General features: G+C 47.1%; 1 protein-coding gene across 1 annotated transcript in view; it reads left to right on the top strand.

The window, feature by feature from the left end:
* The first annotated feature begins 341 nt into the window (after window positions 1-341).
* The window catches only part of FIGNL2 (fidgetin like 2), a 69,201-nt gene continuing 55,186 nt past the window's right edge, over window positions 342-14,356 (top strand). The window contains exon 1 of the mRNA XM_083598710.1: window positions 342-542. The gene's annotated coding sequence lies outside the window, so the exon portion shown is untranslated. The remainder of the gene's footprint in view (window positions 543-14,356) is intronic.

Genomic DNA, 14,356 nt, shown 5'->3' with positions numbered 1-14,356 from the left:
CTTGACCAGATTACCTGACCGTGATGTTTTAAGAGAGGGAATTCCTTCTTTCCTAGGCAGCCTTCGACAACATTGTGCGGGGCTTCTCCGCGCGCCCAACGCGCTGCCACCTCCCCTCGCCTCCTCGCCTGGTGCGCGAAGGGATGATAATAAGCCCGAGTGGTTGGACGGACGGGAAGGGTTAGGTCATCGGAGGCGGGGGGATCCAACGGGCGGTGAATCTGGAGCCGGGAGCCGAAGGGGAGGGGGTGGAGCCGGCGAGAGAGGCGGGTGGGCGCATGGGGGAAAGGGGCGGGTCGGGAGACGCAGAGCCTGCCTGGGCAAGCGGAGGGCGGCACGCAGCCTGGAGCTGCTCGACCAGCGGAGGCAGTAGTAGATCCCGGCTCCGGCTCCGCGTTGTCCCGGCCGGGCGGCGGCAGGAAGATGCCGAGTTCCGCGGCCACCCACAGCTGCGCCGCGCCCGCCTGCGCCGCCGCAGCGCCCCGGCCACGCGGACCAGGGGGCTGCGCCGGGTTCCGCTAGGGACGCGCCGGGATGAGTAGGTGAGTTAGGGGCGAGGCGCTGACAGCGGGCCGCTTAGGCGACGGGCCGGACCGGGATCTTGATCCCAAGATCGTCCGGAGGGGTTGGGATGGGGATCGGAGTCTCCCCCGGGGCAGGGTGGGAAAAGGCGCTCGGGCTGCCTCGCGTCGGGGCGGGAAGGCGAGCCCTGGGGATCTGGTGTGCTCCTGATCCACCGGATCATCGGCAACGTAGGGTGGGCTGGGTTTCCCCGGCCAAAACATGCAGCTGCGAAGGCTTCCTTTCCCTGGAAACTAGCCGGTTGTCGTTTGCGCGGTGGAGCCAACTCCTAGGGGGCGAGAGGTCTTCGATCCCCCATAAAATATTTGAGGGGGCGCCCCCCACCCAAGTTGATCGGCATTGCCATTCAAACGGTGTGTGTGTGCACCGCGTCGTGCGATCGATTATGCGGGGGACGGCTTCCCCACCCGACCCCCAATATTTTAATCAAGTTGGCACCCCTGAGGTGGGAACACACATACATGGGTGGGTGGGGGGGTACTTTGCTTTGGAAAACTGCCTGGGGGGGGCTGAGACGCGTGTGGGAGTGGGTTTTTTTGCTCCCCCCTTTTTTTTGGTCAAAAAACAAGAGTGTCTGAAGCTGCTGTGTTTACGTTGCGCACTGTAGGCTTGCGCCTGGTGACAGGGTTCCCCTCGTGGATTTTACGCGCGACCTTTTATGTAGTGCCAGACGCGAAACCTCTAAACCTCCTAGATCGCGCGTGGGGGTGGGGAATCTCCTGATCGCCCTGAATATCTCGATTACTGTTCTGGCGACATGACTCTCTGGGAAGCAAAGGGTGTGTGTGTCATTTTTCACTGGGGGGGGTGGGTGCTGGTTAAGTATTTGGGGATTATTCTCGTGCCGTCGGGGCACAAACCCTGCGCGCAAGAGCAAAGGTCGCCGGGGCTTGTGGGGCGGGGAGAGAGACCTTGCCTGCACGGCTTGTGGGTCTTCGGGAGGCTCGCTCTGTGCGTGTCCGGGGCTGGGAGATGTCCACTATTGCGCGTGGATTGCCTTTCGGAAGTGGGGCAGCAGGTTGAGCCATCTGGGGGGCTCGGGAAGGGCCGTGGAAGTTATAGGTTTGTGGAAACTGAAGAACTAGTGGGCTATGGAGAGATGTCTCTGGATGAGGGCAATGTAGGGCTTTTAAAGGGAACCGGGTGGGGTGGGGGGGGAAGATGCTCGGCTTCTGTGTGACTGCGTTTGTGTACATTTATTTAGCGCCAGTTGGAGAGCAGGGAGCAAACACGGGTATATTTGGGGGCAACCAGAAACCAGGGCCCTTTGTTTGGATGCTGTGTCTGCCCTGACCCCTGGGGCGAGAGAAGCAGCCGTCTCTGGAGGAATTTTGATTCAGCGTGGCAGTGGCTGTTCCCTTTTCTTTGCCACCGTCCAGGGTCCCTCGCTTGCAGGCGGTGGGAGGGAGGGAGCGGGCGGGGCGGGGGGCTTAAAAAACCGGGAGCCTCCCTGGGCTGCACATGCATCTCCTATTGATTGCCTTTGAAAATCCCCTCAGGTTGTGGGTTTAGTGAGTTGTCAATTAGCCCAACTTGCAGGGAGCATGCAGAGCGGCTTCAAACAATGTCAGTTTGAGGCAGAGTCTCTCCCATCATCCATGACGTTATTTTGCACACTCTAGAAATGCGACCCCAGGCAGGGGAAGGGGAGGAGGGGAGCCTGTGCAGGAATGGAGGGGATGGGGATCATCTCTGGGGGCCCCTTCAAGTATTTGATTCTTGAGTGCTTCATAGCCTGTTATTCGCATGCATGCGTGTGTGTGTGTGTGTGTGTGTGTGTGAGGCAGCTTTCAAAAATGCACATGCGTGCATGTAGCTTATGGAGGCTGCAAAGGAGAAGATGCCTTTGGGGGGAAAAGTCCTCCTGAAATCCCTAAAGGAAAGCTTAGGTCGCTCTGATTAATCCCTATTTGTTGGCGCTGTGGGTTAAACCACTGAGCCTAGGACTTGCCGATCAGAAGGTCGGTGGTTCGAATCCCCGTGATGGGATGAGCTCCCATTGCTCGGTCCCAGCTCCTGCTAACCTAGCAGTTCAAAAGCACGTCAAAGTGCAAGTAGATAAATAGGTACCGCTCCGGCGGGAAGGTAAACAGCGTTTCCATGCGCTGCTCTGGTTCGCCAGAAGCGGCTTAGTCATGCTGGCCACATGACCCAGAAGCTGTACGCCGGCTCCCTCAGCCAATAAAGCGAGATGAGCGCCGCAACCCCAGAGTCGGCCACGACTGGACCTAATGGTCAGGGGTCCCTTTACCTTTACCTCTTGCAAATAACAATAACAGCAATTTTATTATTTATACCCCAGCCCCTCTGGGTGGCTTCCAGCACATATAAAAACATAATAAAATGCCCAACATTAAAAATTTCCCAATGCAGGGCTGCCTTCAGATGTCTTCTAAAAGTTGTGTAGTTCTTTATCTCCTTGACATCCGATGGGAAGGCGTTCCTCAGGGAGGGTGCCACATATATGATGGCTCCCCGTTGTTGCAGACGGGAAGGGTGGCAAATTTCGAGCACTGTGTTTTCTCTACTAACTTCAAATTAAGGAATGTATATGGAGCCTATGCCAGAGATTATTGGACTTCCAACTCTCCTCCAGCAGGGCCTATGGTCAGAGTTGATGGGAGTTGCAGTTCAGCAGTACAGTGGTACCTCGGGTTAAGAACTTAATTCGTTCCGGAGGTCCGTTCTTAACCTGAAACTGTTCTTAACCTGAAGCACCACCTTAGCTAATGGGGCCTCCTACTGCTGCCGCGCCACTGCTGCATGATTTCTGTTCTCATCCTGAAGCAAAGTTCTTAACCCAAGGTACTATTTCTGGGTTAGCGGAGTCTGTAACCTGAAGCGTATGTAACCTGAAGCGTATGTAACCCAAGGTACTACTCTATCTGGAAGGCACCAGTTTGGCTATAGGAGAAGCTGCTTGCTCTGTATCATTCAGTGCCCCCCTTTTCTTGGTGCGGCATGGAGAAAAGCATCAGCAGCAGGTGAGCCAATTTCTGGCTCATAAGGAGCATCATCTTAAAACAGTGACCGTGATTAGGCTAGGCTGCCTAACAATTGTGTTTTCTGCCATTGGCATTATTTTAAATCAGCTTTGCCCTTAATTTGTATGGGGCTTCAGGTCTCATCAGTTGGAGACAATTGGGGAATTGCTGGTTGGGGGTGATGGGAACCCACGGACTTAAACATCCCAGGGCTTAAACATGCTGCTTAAGGGTGGGCGAAGCACCATTGAGCAGCTAAGGTTTTTTTTCCCTGAGATAATTCAGCTGCCCTCTGTTAGATCAAGCTGGCTGGTCCCAGTGGGTGTTTCCGCTGTTAAAATCTAGGAATGCTGAAAAGTAGGCTTGACCTAGATTTATAACCCTTCTTCTCTGCTTCGGGAATCCATCGAGTAGACATATTAATAATGTTCCTCTCCCACCACTCCCAATTGCCCCTGGGAAGAATTACTATACCCTAAGCCCAAACATGGCCTCTAGGTTATGTATCCATGGGTTTTGAAGCCCAGGCATTGTTTCTGTTTAATGTGCACATATTTACTGAAGGAAAGTGATCTCCAACGTGCTGTGCCTCTAATGGCGAGAAGATCTGTCTTTAATTACCAAATTGATTATGCCGATACGGGATATATGGACAGAGAATGCTTTGTGTGAATTCTGCAGTTTTTTAAGTTGAGGTGCCTGCCTGGTTTTAATTTTTATCCTAATTTTATCTTCTGCAGTCCTGAAAGTGCTATATACCACTAGGGTGGACTCAACCACAGTTTGTTTGACTGCGACTTCTTTTTTTTGGGGGGGGGGGTGAATTGTCAATGGCTGCCCAAATAGCTGCAGTTCAGTCAGCAGGCAAAGCAACCCAGTACAAGGAAGGTTCTTCAATTGATTGTTTTGTATATTATATATTGTAACTACTGAGTATTTAAAACTTGAGGCTGCAAGATTTAATTGGGTTAATCAGTAGATGGATCAATGAAAGTTAGTTGATTAATTGCTGGTACCAATGATGATCAGTGAGATTCTGAGTTAAGGCTACACTTGCTTTAAAAACAAACAAACAAACAAACAACTATCATGCTTTTGGTGCGTTACTGTAATAAGGATGTTTAAACCCTCCCTCCCCCCCATTAAATATGATCTTGCAACAATGAGTGGAAGCATTTGATTGTTAAGTTACCCTGCACGCCCTTCAGTATCACAAATGGATGTCTGTACTTAGGTTTTGACAAGATGCAAACGTGTTTCTATCTAATCAGTTGGTTTAAAAGCAGATGGCTAATCAACTAAACATTATTTAAGTGACAGGCACTGTTTCAACCGAAGCAATCCTGTGCACATTTACTTGGGAGTAAGTCTCGTTGATCTCAGTGGGATTTACCTTCTGAATAAGCATGCTTCGGATTATGCTGTTACAAAGGTTACTTTATTGCAAAAGTGGGGGTTTTCGTGATGCGGATCCTTGAAGGATTGTGAAAGAGAGTGTATCCTATAATTACTTTGACTAAAATAAGTACTTAAGCTTTTTTTGCGCAGTTGTCCCTGATAACAGAGATTCCCCCCCCCCCCAAATTAAAGCATTTTTGTGAAAAGTCTAAATGGAAACAGTTTTTCCTTTTTAAAAACAAACAAGCAAACCTGTTACTCTGAATTCAGCAATTACCAGGCTAGTGATAAGGAGAATACCTTACTAGTGTAGCACATTTATTAAATTGAGCATTTGCCTTGGATCAGTTTATGAACCATGAACGATTTATTAACCATGAATGAGGTTATACTTTTCTCTTGCTGCCCTTTGAGGATTACTTTTGACAAATAGTGTATTAATATCATTTGGAAAGGGGTTTGCTGTACAGCGAAGTAGGACAGTATCTTTCTCAAACACACAACTTGCAAAGTCTTAAAGACGCTCGGAGGCCAAAAATGGTCAGTTTGGGGCTTTGCGCGATGCAGTTAAAACTTGTGATTGATGACGTGCCTTACGTTCGTTTTCTGTAGCTGGCGACCTTTAATAAAGAATCCTGCCAGAATTTACATGCATATAACCGAGGTGTTTTGTTTTGTTTTCTAGCGCAGGAAAAGCGAGCCTTGGCTTCTGGGGCTTCCTGGTCTTGGATGTGCCAGGGAGTGGGGTGGGGGGTGGGCGCAGTTCCTTAAGCTGCAAAGAATCAGAAAGCTGCAGCTCCTTTTCACAATGAGTTTTTCTTTTAACTCGGCTCCAGAGAACGCTTTAACTAGCAGGCTTTGTCCCGGCTCCCATTCTCTGCTAGGAACCCCCCTTCCCCTTCCCCTGCATTCTTTGGCCATTATCATTTTGGTTAAACAGAAAGGCAACTTGTGTACCATATGGATCATGTTAACAATTGCTTATCTGGGGAGACCTCTGTTTTCTACCCGCTTCTCCCGCACCTCTCTGGCAGACTCTTAGAGTTGGTATTTTTAATAATAGCATCTTAAGGCCAGCAAGTGCTGCTTGTGGAGCCAGTTTGACAAGGATTCTATTAAGAGAGAGAGAGAGAGAGAGAGAGAGAGAGAGAGAGAGAGAGAGGAAGGGGGCACATATAGAGCTTTTCTTCTCCCTGTGTTTCTGTTTCATGGATAGAAATGTTAGTTTTCTGTTGCTGCTGCTTAGCTTGTCATGGATAGGAGTGTTCAATCAGTTCTGGAGAAAACATCAAGGCAGCCACAACAGTTTGTGCTCCCCAAAGTTACTTGCAAACACTGCAGGACTTTAGGTGAAAGGCAACCTTTTTTCCCAGGGGCCTTGGGAGGGAGAGTGTGGGAGTCTGTTCCCCGACACACACAAACGAAGCCCGATTTTGCAGTGTTTGTTGATGTGGGTTTAACTTGGTAGCGACTCGCCAGGAAAGAGAGCTTTGGGAGTCTGGAAGGGTTGCAGCGGAAGAAGCTCTTTGGAACATGTCAACGCTGTAGCATTGCCGTGGTAGCAAAACCTTCCGCGTTGCGAATTGTTAGGGCAGAGGCTGAAAATAAGGCAAGCAGCGTTATCTCACTAAACAGCGTTAGAAACTCAGATGTATAAACTAGGCGCCAAATGGCTCCTTAAACCAGGGTTACGGCCGCCAAAACAGAATGCCTAGTTGCCATCTGGGAGCCAAAACGGCTCCAAAGTTGAACTTTTCTATACAGTGGTACCTCGCAAGACGAATGCCTCGTAAGACGAAAAACTCGCAAGACGAAAGAGTTTTTCGTTTTTTGAGTTGCTTCGCAAGACGAATTTTCCCTATGGGCTTGCTTCGCAAGACGAAAACGTCTTGCAAGTTTGATTTTCAATGCATTCCTATGGGAATCCGTGCTTCGCAAGACGAAAAATTCGCAAGACGAACAAACTCGCAGAACGAATTAATTTCGTCTTGCAAGGTACCACTGTACGACTTTCCGGTTTCTGAAACTCATTCTGATTGTGCAGCAAAAATATAAGAGATAGAATTCTACAGGGTGGGTTGCTAATGTGTGAAAACAGTCACGATCCAAGGCATGCACCTTCAAATCATGGAAACATCAAGCACCATCCTTGTGCCTAGGCATATTAACTTGGTCGTAAGTGGTTGAGAGACAGATGCAAAATGCCCCTGGCACCTGGTAGATTTCAAACACTGGTCACTAGGCACATCTAAGATACATTTTAGAGTACAGTCATACCTTGGATCTCAAATGCCTTGGCTCCTGAATGACCAAAACCCGGAAGTGAGTGTTCTGGTTTTCCAACTATTTTGGGAAGCTGAATGTCCGGTACGGCTTTTGATTGGCTGCAGGACTGTCCTGCAGCCAGTTGGAAGCCACGCCTTGGTTTTCGAACGGTTCCGGGAGTCGAACGGACTCCTGGAATGCATTCTGTTTGGGAACAAAGATACGACTGTAGTTCAAATAAATAAAAAATGGGGCAAATGAGTTTTGAATTACCTCCCCTATTTCATCCCCCCCCCAATCCTTTGAGAACAATTTTTGGGCCCAGTAGTCTGATTATAAAGTCTCAATCCCTTAGACCAGGCACGTCCAACTCCCAAGAGACTGCAACCTATTCCCACTATAAAAAAACTGGCAGTGATCTACCCATTGTCATTGCCAAGAGTTGTTGATCTTTTTTTGGGGGGGGGGTGGGAGTTGATCAGAGTTGTTAAGCTTTTTGTGGAGAGGGTGACCCAGAGTCATAGCTGTCAACTTTTCCCTTTTCTTGCAAGGAATCATATTCGGAATAAAGGAATTTCCCTTTAAAAAGGGGGAAACGTTGAGAGCTATGCCCAGAGTTGTTGAGTTTTTCTGGGGGATCGATCAGGAGCACCCCAGAGATCTCGCGATCTACCTGGAACACCCCCACGATCTACCGCTAGATCGCGATCTACCTGTTGGATCTACCTGCCTTAGACCAAAGCCCACTCCATTGTACCAGCCATGTATCTCCTCCTGATCTCTTCCTTGCTGTCTCTTGACTCATTCTACTCAAGTCCAGTAGCTTTTCTCTTCTCTAGCCTATCTCCAGGACCCTCCTCCATCGTGCTCCTGGGCCTCTCCGCTTTCGCTATTCCACAAGGTGCTGGGCCTCTTCTCCCCCTCATTGCTGCCCGTCTGTTGGGTGACTTGTGCCCAGACTTCCCAGTTTCCTCAGAAAAAAACCCCCTTCCAATCCCCCCCACACGGGCCAACTTTCTCCTTGAGTTCACTACATCCTACCCAAGTTGCATTAGCATAACAAAATAGCACAAGCCCATAGCTGGCATGAAGCAGGTGGTTAGGTTGGTCTCAACTCGGGCCAGGGCCTTTTCAGTACTGGCTCCAACTTGGTGGAACGCTCTGTCACAAGAGACCAGGGCCCTGCAGGACTTGACATCTTTCCGCAGGGCCTGCAAGACAGAGCTGTTCCGCCTGGCCTTTGGTTTGGACTCGGTCTGACCCTTACGTTTCCCTCCCCTTATGGTTTTGACTTTTAAAATGAGGCTTCATTTTAAATTGCATTTTAACCTGTATTTTAAATTGTTTTCTTCTCTTTTCTTTTCTTCGTATTCTGGTTTTACTGAAATTTTATTGGTGTTAGCCGCCCTTAGCCCGGCTCTGGCCGGGGAGGACAAAGTATAAATAATAATAATAATAATAATTATTATTATTATTATTATTATTATTATCATTATTATTATTATTATTATTATTATTATTATTATTATTATCATTATTATTATTATCATTATTATTATTTGTACTGAGTTAGACCATTGGTCCATCTAGCTCAGTATTGTCTGTACAGTGGTACCTCGAGTTACATATGCTTCAGGTTACATACGCTTCAGGTTACAGACTCCGCTAACCCAGAAATAATACCTCAGGTTAAGAACTTTGCTTCAGGATGAGAACAGAAATCGTGCTCCGGCAGCACGGCAGCAGCAGGAGGCCCCATTAGCTAAAGTAGTGCTTCAGGTTAAGAACAGTTTCAGGTTAAGTACGGCTCTCCAGAATGAATTAAGTTCTTAACCCGAGGTACCACTGTATTATTATTATACTGAGTTAGACCATTGCTCCATCTAGTTCAGTATTGTCTGTACTGACCACCAGAGTGGTTCTCCAGGGTTTCAGCATGGAAAGTAGACTCTCTACCTCTGAGCTTCTGACCCTTCCCACTGGGCCATGTGCTTAAGCTGTGCAGCTAGCTTTATGCAGCTTGCCAGACTCAGGACACTTTCTAGGGATGCTGTTTGATGGCCGCAACTTCCTTGCCCTCTCCTCCAACTGAAGCACGGCTGGCTTCCTGAGGATCTGACACCACCAAGGAAGGAAGGTTAGCTAGATTACAAGTACTGCTGGAGGAGAGAGTCGAAGCCAACTGATTGTTGCATAGATCTCCTCCTTTCAGAAGTTTTGGGATGTAGCGGCAGCAGCGGCAAAGAAGGCTTTGTTCTCTCCACTGCCACAGCATCTGCAAAGCGTCATTTGCTGGGGGGGGGGGGTTGATGGTGAATGGCCTGGTAAATCCGGGTTGTTTTCACCCAGAGCCAGAGATAAGTCCTGTCTGCTGTGATGAATTTGCCACCTACTTAGCAGATGAAGTTGCTGTTTCAGGGGGACTTGGGGAGGCAGCCGGCAGTTTCAACAGGGTGGCAAGGGAATTTGTGTTGCTCTGTTTCAGCTAATCTCTGTGGTGGAATGCAGGTGGCCTTTCTTGTGAGTTCGAGGCGTACGCTTTTCCCGGACGATGAAGCTAGGGCTGTTACACTGCTGTGGTGAGCTGTGTACGTGTGCTATAAAGGCCTTTCAGAAGTTAAGCTGAAGCCCCTTTCCCCTGAGCAGTACATCGCTTTGGAACATTTAAGGCCTCCAAATTTCCTGGCTTAATGCCTTCATGTGGTGTCCCCCTACGTGAGCTTGGATGCTTGAATTCCCTGCTGTTTCTTGTGATATAATAATAATAATAAATTATTATTTATAACCCGCCCATCTGGCTGAGTCTCCCCAGCCACTCTGGGTGGCTCCCAATCACATGTTAAAAACAATACAGCATTAAATATTAAAAACTTCCCTAAACAGGGCTGCCTTCAGATGTCTTTTAAAAATAGGATAGCTGCTTATTTCCTTCACATCTGAAGGGAGGGTGTTCCACAGGGTGGGTGCCACTACCGAGAAGGCCCTCTGTCTGGTTCCCTGTAGCCTCACTTCTCGCAACGAGGGAACTGCCAGAAGGCCCTCGGCGCTGGATCTCAGTGTCCGGGCTGAAAGATGGGGTGGAGACGCTCCTTCAGGTATACAGGACAGAGGCCGTTGAGGGCTTTAAAGGTCAGCACCAACACTTTGAATTGTGCTCGGAAACGTACTGGGAGCCAATGCAGATCTCTCAGGACTGGTGATATTTCAGGCTCCCTGCCTTACTCTGCTTCACCTCGCTTGTTCCTGACTTTCCCTGTGCCTGTGAAATCATCCGGCTTAGTAGACTTTTGCCAAACTTTCTGAGACAGCAGCAGACCAGTGATCCAACCCCCTTTGTGGGAAACCTGATTTTGGATCTCCTGCTATTAGCAGGCGTTAGTCCAAACAAAGCCTCTAAATAATAATAATAATAATAATAATAATAATAATAATAATAATAATAATTTATACGCTGCCCATCTGGCTGGGATTCCTCAGGCACTCTGGGCAGCTCCCAACAGAATATTAAAAGCACAACAAAACATCAAACATTACAAACTTCCCTAAACAGGGCTGCCTTCAGATGTCTTCAGATAGTTGTTTATTTCTTTGACATCTGACGGGAGGGCGTTCCACAGGGTGGGCGCCACTACCGAATCATAGAATCATAGAATCATAGAGATGGAAGAGACCACAAGGGCCATCGAGTCCAACCCCCTGCCAAGCAGGAAACACCATCAGAGCACTCCTGACATATGGTTGTCAAGCCTCTGCTTAAAGACCTCCAAAGAAGGAGACTCCATCACACTCCTTGGCAGCAAATTCCACTGTCGAACAGCTCTTACTGTCAGGAAGTTCTTCCTAATGTTTAGGTGGAATCTTCTTTCTTGTAGTTTGGATCCATTGCTCCGTGTCCGCTTCTCTGGAGCAGCAGAAAACAACCTTTCTCCCTCCTCTATGTGACATCCTTTTATATATTTGAACATGGCTATCATATCACCCCTTAACCTCCTCTTCTCCAGGCTAAGGCCCTCTGCCTGCTTCACTGTAACGTCACTTCTTGCAGCGATGGAACCACTAGGAGGCCCTCAGAGCTGGACCTCAGTTGCTGTTTCCACATTGTCTCCTGACCCTGCAGGCTGTCACCTAGATTCCCAGTCTCACCAGTCCCTGTCCCTTTCTTACCTATCTGGACTGCTTTCCAGGAATTGGCGTGAATTCCATCAATGGATGATGTGTTGTGTGAAGAAAAGCACTTCCTTTTTTGTTTGCCCTGAATTCTCTGAATTTCTCAGTCTTGAACTGATAATGCTCATCTGTTTTACTGAATAACCCCCAAATTATAAGTCAGTGGTGAGGAACTTGTGGCCCTCCAGATGTTTTTGGATTTCATTAGTCCCAGCCAGCATTGGCCAATGGGCCAAGGGAGTCTAGGAGTTGGAGTCAACATCTGGAGAACCACAGATCCCCCATCCCTGTTCTGGTATTGCTAAAGAGGGAGACCTGCCTCTTGCCGTTTTCACCACACTGTCCAGAACTTTATAGAGCTCTATCAAGTCCTGTCAAACCTCTGTCATGCCCTGTCACCCCCCACTTAAACCGAGAAAGCCCAAACTCGTTAGCCTTTCCCTTGAAGTGAAGGTCCCTTCGTCCCTTTGATCATTTGATTTTCCCTTTCTAGCTCTGCGATATCCTTTTAAAAATGGGGCTACCAGAACTCCACCGACTTCCTAGCCTTATGTCCTGTCATCAGCTGCAGTTGGAGTGCTTTCAGCTTGCCTTTCTTCAGACAGTATTAACCCTGGCTGCCTGTTATCAGGAGACGCTGATCTTTATTGCACCATTTCGGCCTCCACCCCACCCAATGGACATGGGCTGAATTGCTTTCTAGATCATGAAGTAGTGCCATTAAACATACAGCTATTTCCTCAAGTAGGTAAACAAACCTCTTCTACCTGAAATACCGCCTAAAATTAATTTATAGCTTTGCTTGTGAAACTTACCACATTTTTCTTCTTTTTTCTAGTCATTATATTTTATTAAATGTAAAAATTTCACATGTTCTCTCCAAAACATAATAATTTTTCCTCTGGGTCCCGTCCCCCCCGACTTCTCCTCCCATTTTTCATGGTGTTTTTACTTTGTCCCCCATTGCTGCACCCTGTCTTCTCTCTCTTATATCATAACCACCACGCAATAATTCCTCATTCCTTCTGTTGTTCACAGCTCAAATCCTGCTCGTACTATAATATTTATTTAAATATTCTGGAAAAGCGCTTCCATTCTGCCACAAAACAATCACCATTAGGTTCTCTTATTTTAGCTGTTGGATTTGCTGATTCCACATAGTGTATCACATTCTTCTTTGGTGAGGAAATAGCTTCCTTAAATTTTTGTGCACAGAAAATCCTAGATTTCTGCTGTTACATACTTAAACAGCTTAGTCATCTTTTTTTGGAACTTCTGTCCCGATAATCCCTAAGAGAAAAACTTCAGAGTTTTTTTGGGGGGGTGGTATAATCACGATAAACATCTTTTTTATCTCATCATGTATCATATCCCAAAACACCCTTGCTTTTTTAAAAGTCCACCACATATGAAAAAAAAAAAGATCAGGAATCACCATTCAAGCCCTCACATTTAAATTACAAAAACATTGTGGAACACACAAATCTCTATCTATCTATCATCTATCATCTATCTATCTATCATCTATCTATCTATCTATCTATCTATCTATCTATCTATCTATCTATCTATCTATATCATCTATCTATCATCTATCTATCTACATTAAGGTTACCAGATTTTTTTCAATGAATCCGGAGACACTTTTCAACTTCAGTAGGAAATATAGGATTTTGTCAGGGGACTGATTTGTAAATCTGTCCCTGGGAAACGGGGACGTCTGGTAACCTTAATCTACATCATCTATCACCAATTAGCAAAGCGTACTGCTTCTTATGGAAAGAACACACACCAGAATATGTATAGCACACTGCTGCTCCCAATAATTTTGGAAAAAGCAAACCAACAGTAAAAGAACTTATTACCAAACCAAAGCTTTCGTCAGGGTATTTGGTATGTAGTCGTATTATTTCAGGGCCTCTGTTCTAAAATGGACTTGGGTGGATGACATGCTGTCAAAAAGGATAGTGCCGGGGGGGGGGGGTGGATAGTGGAAGAATAATGGGATGTGCGAATATTTGTGAGCATGTATGTGGCTGTTTGAGCACCCTGATAGGCAGAGCAATGCGGCCCTGCAGTTGTGCACGATGCTCTGTAATTGACAGGTAAAGAAGAGAGGTACTTGACTGCTTGCTAGACCCTTAATGCTTTTTTTTCCTTTTCCCTTTTTTTGAATGGGATAAAGCTCCAGTAATTGATGGCATCAGGATTAATGGTTGCAAAGATGTGTAATTAAAGGGCCAAGGGGTGATGCACTGCTAACCCGATCAGTGCAGTGGAGGTTAGCGAGGTTGAGTGTTTTGAAGGTGATGTGTCTTCTCTAGAGTCACAGCTTGGGTGGGAAGGTTTGGCGCTTGTTCCGGATGGCGGCTCCTGTTCGGCAAGCTGGCGAAGGTTGTTGGACATGCAAGAGCAAAAAGCACAGTTTGAAAGTGCGACATAGCGATCACCTGTGACCCTTTTCTGAACCGCAGGCGTGCAAATGTTTTCGTTCTTAAAATTAGGATTGGCTGCAATTCTTAGGAAGCAGAATTCTGTAGAGCTTCTAGTTTCTCTGTGTTTCTGCAGTGCTGTAGCACACACAAAACACCCACTGTTTCTCTACTGCAAAGGTGTCCTGTTTTGAGAAGGGGAATTTGGCAGCTGAGTGCCTTTACAACTGTTTGTGTAAGTGTATGAATTTTGCAGAATGGCAGGAACTTGGGTGTCCATGGAATAAACAGGACTACAATAATTACTGGCCATCCTGACTGCCCGAAATCTTTCTGGGATATGATGTATTTGAGATGAAATATTATTATTATTAATAATATTAATAGTAATAATAATACAGTGGTACCTCTGGTTACAAACTTAATTCGTTCCAGCGGTCTGTTCTTAACCTGAAACTCTTCTTAACCTGAGGTACCACTTTAGCTAATGGGGCCTGCCGCTGTGCAATTTCTGTTCTCATCCTGAGG

Source organism: Podarcis filfolensis (genome assembly GCF_964270895.1).
Source record: "Podarcis filfolensis genome assembly, chromosome: 2".
In the NCBI taxonomy this organism is placed as follows: domain Eukaryota; kingdom Metazoa; phylum Chordata; class Lepidosauria; order Squamata; family Lacertidae; genus Podarcis; species Podarcis filfolensis.
Note: the sequence above shows the minus strand (reverse complement) of the source record. Positions and strands in the feature narration are given on the sequence as shown.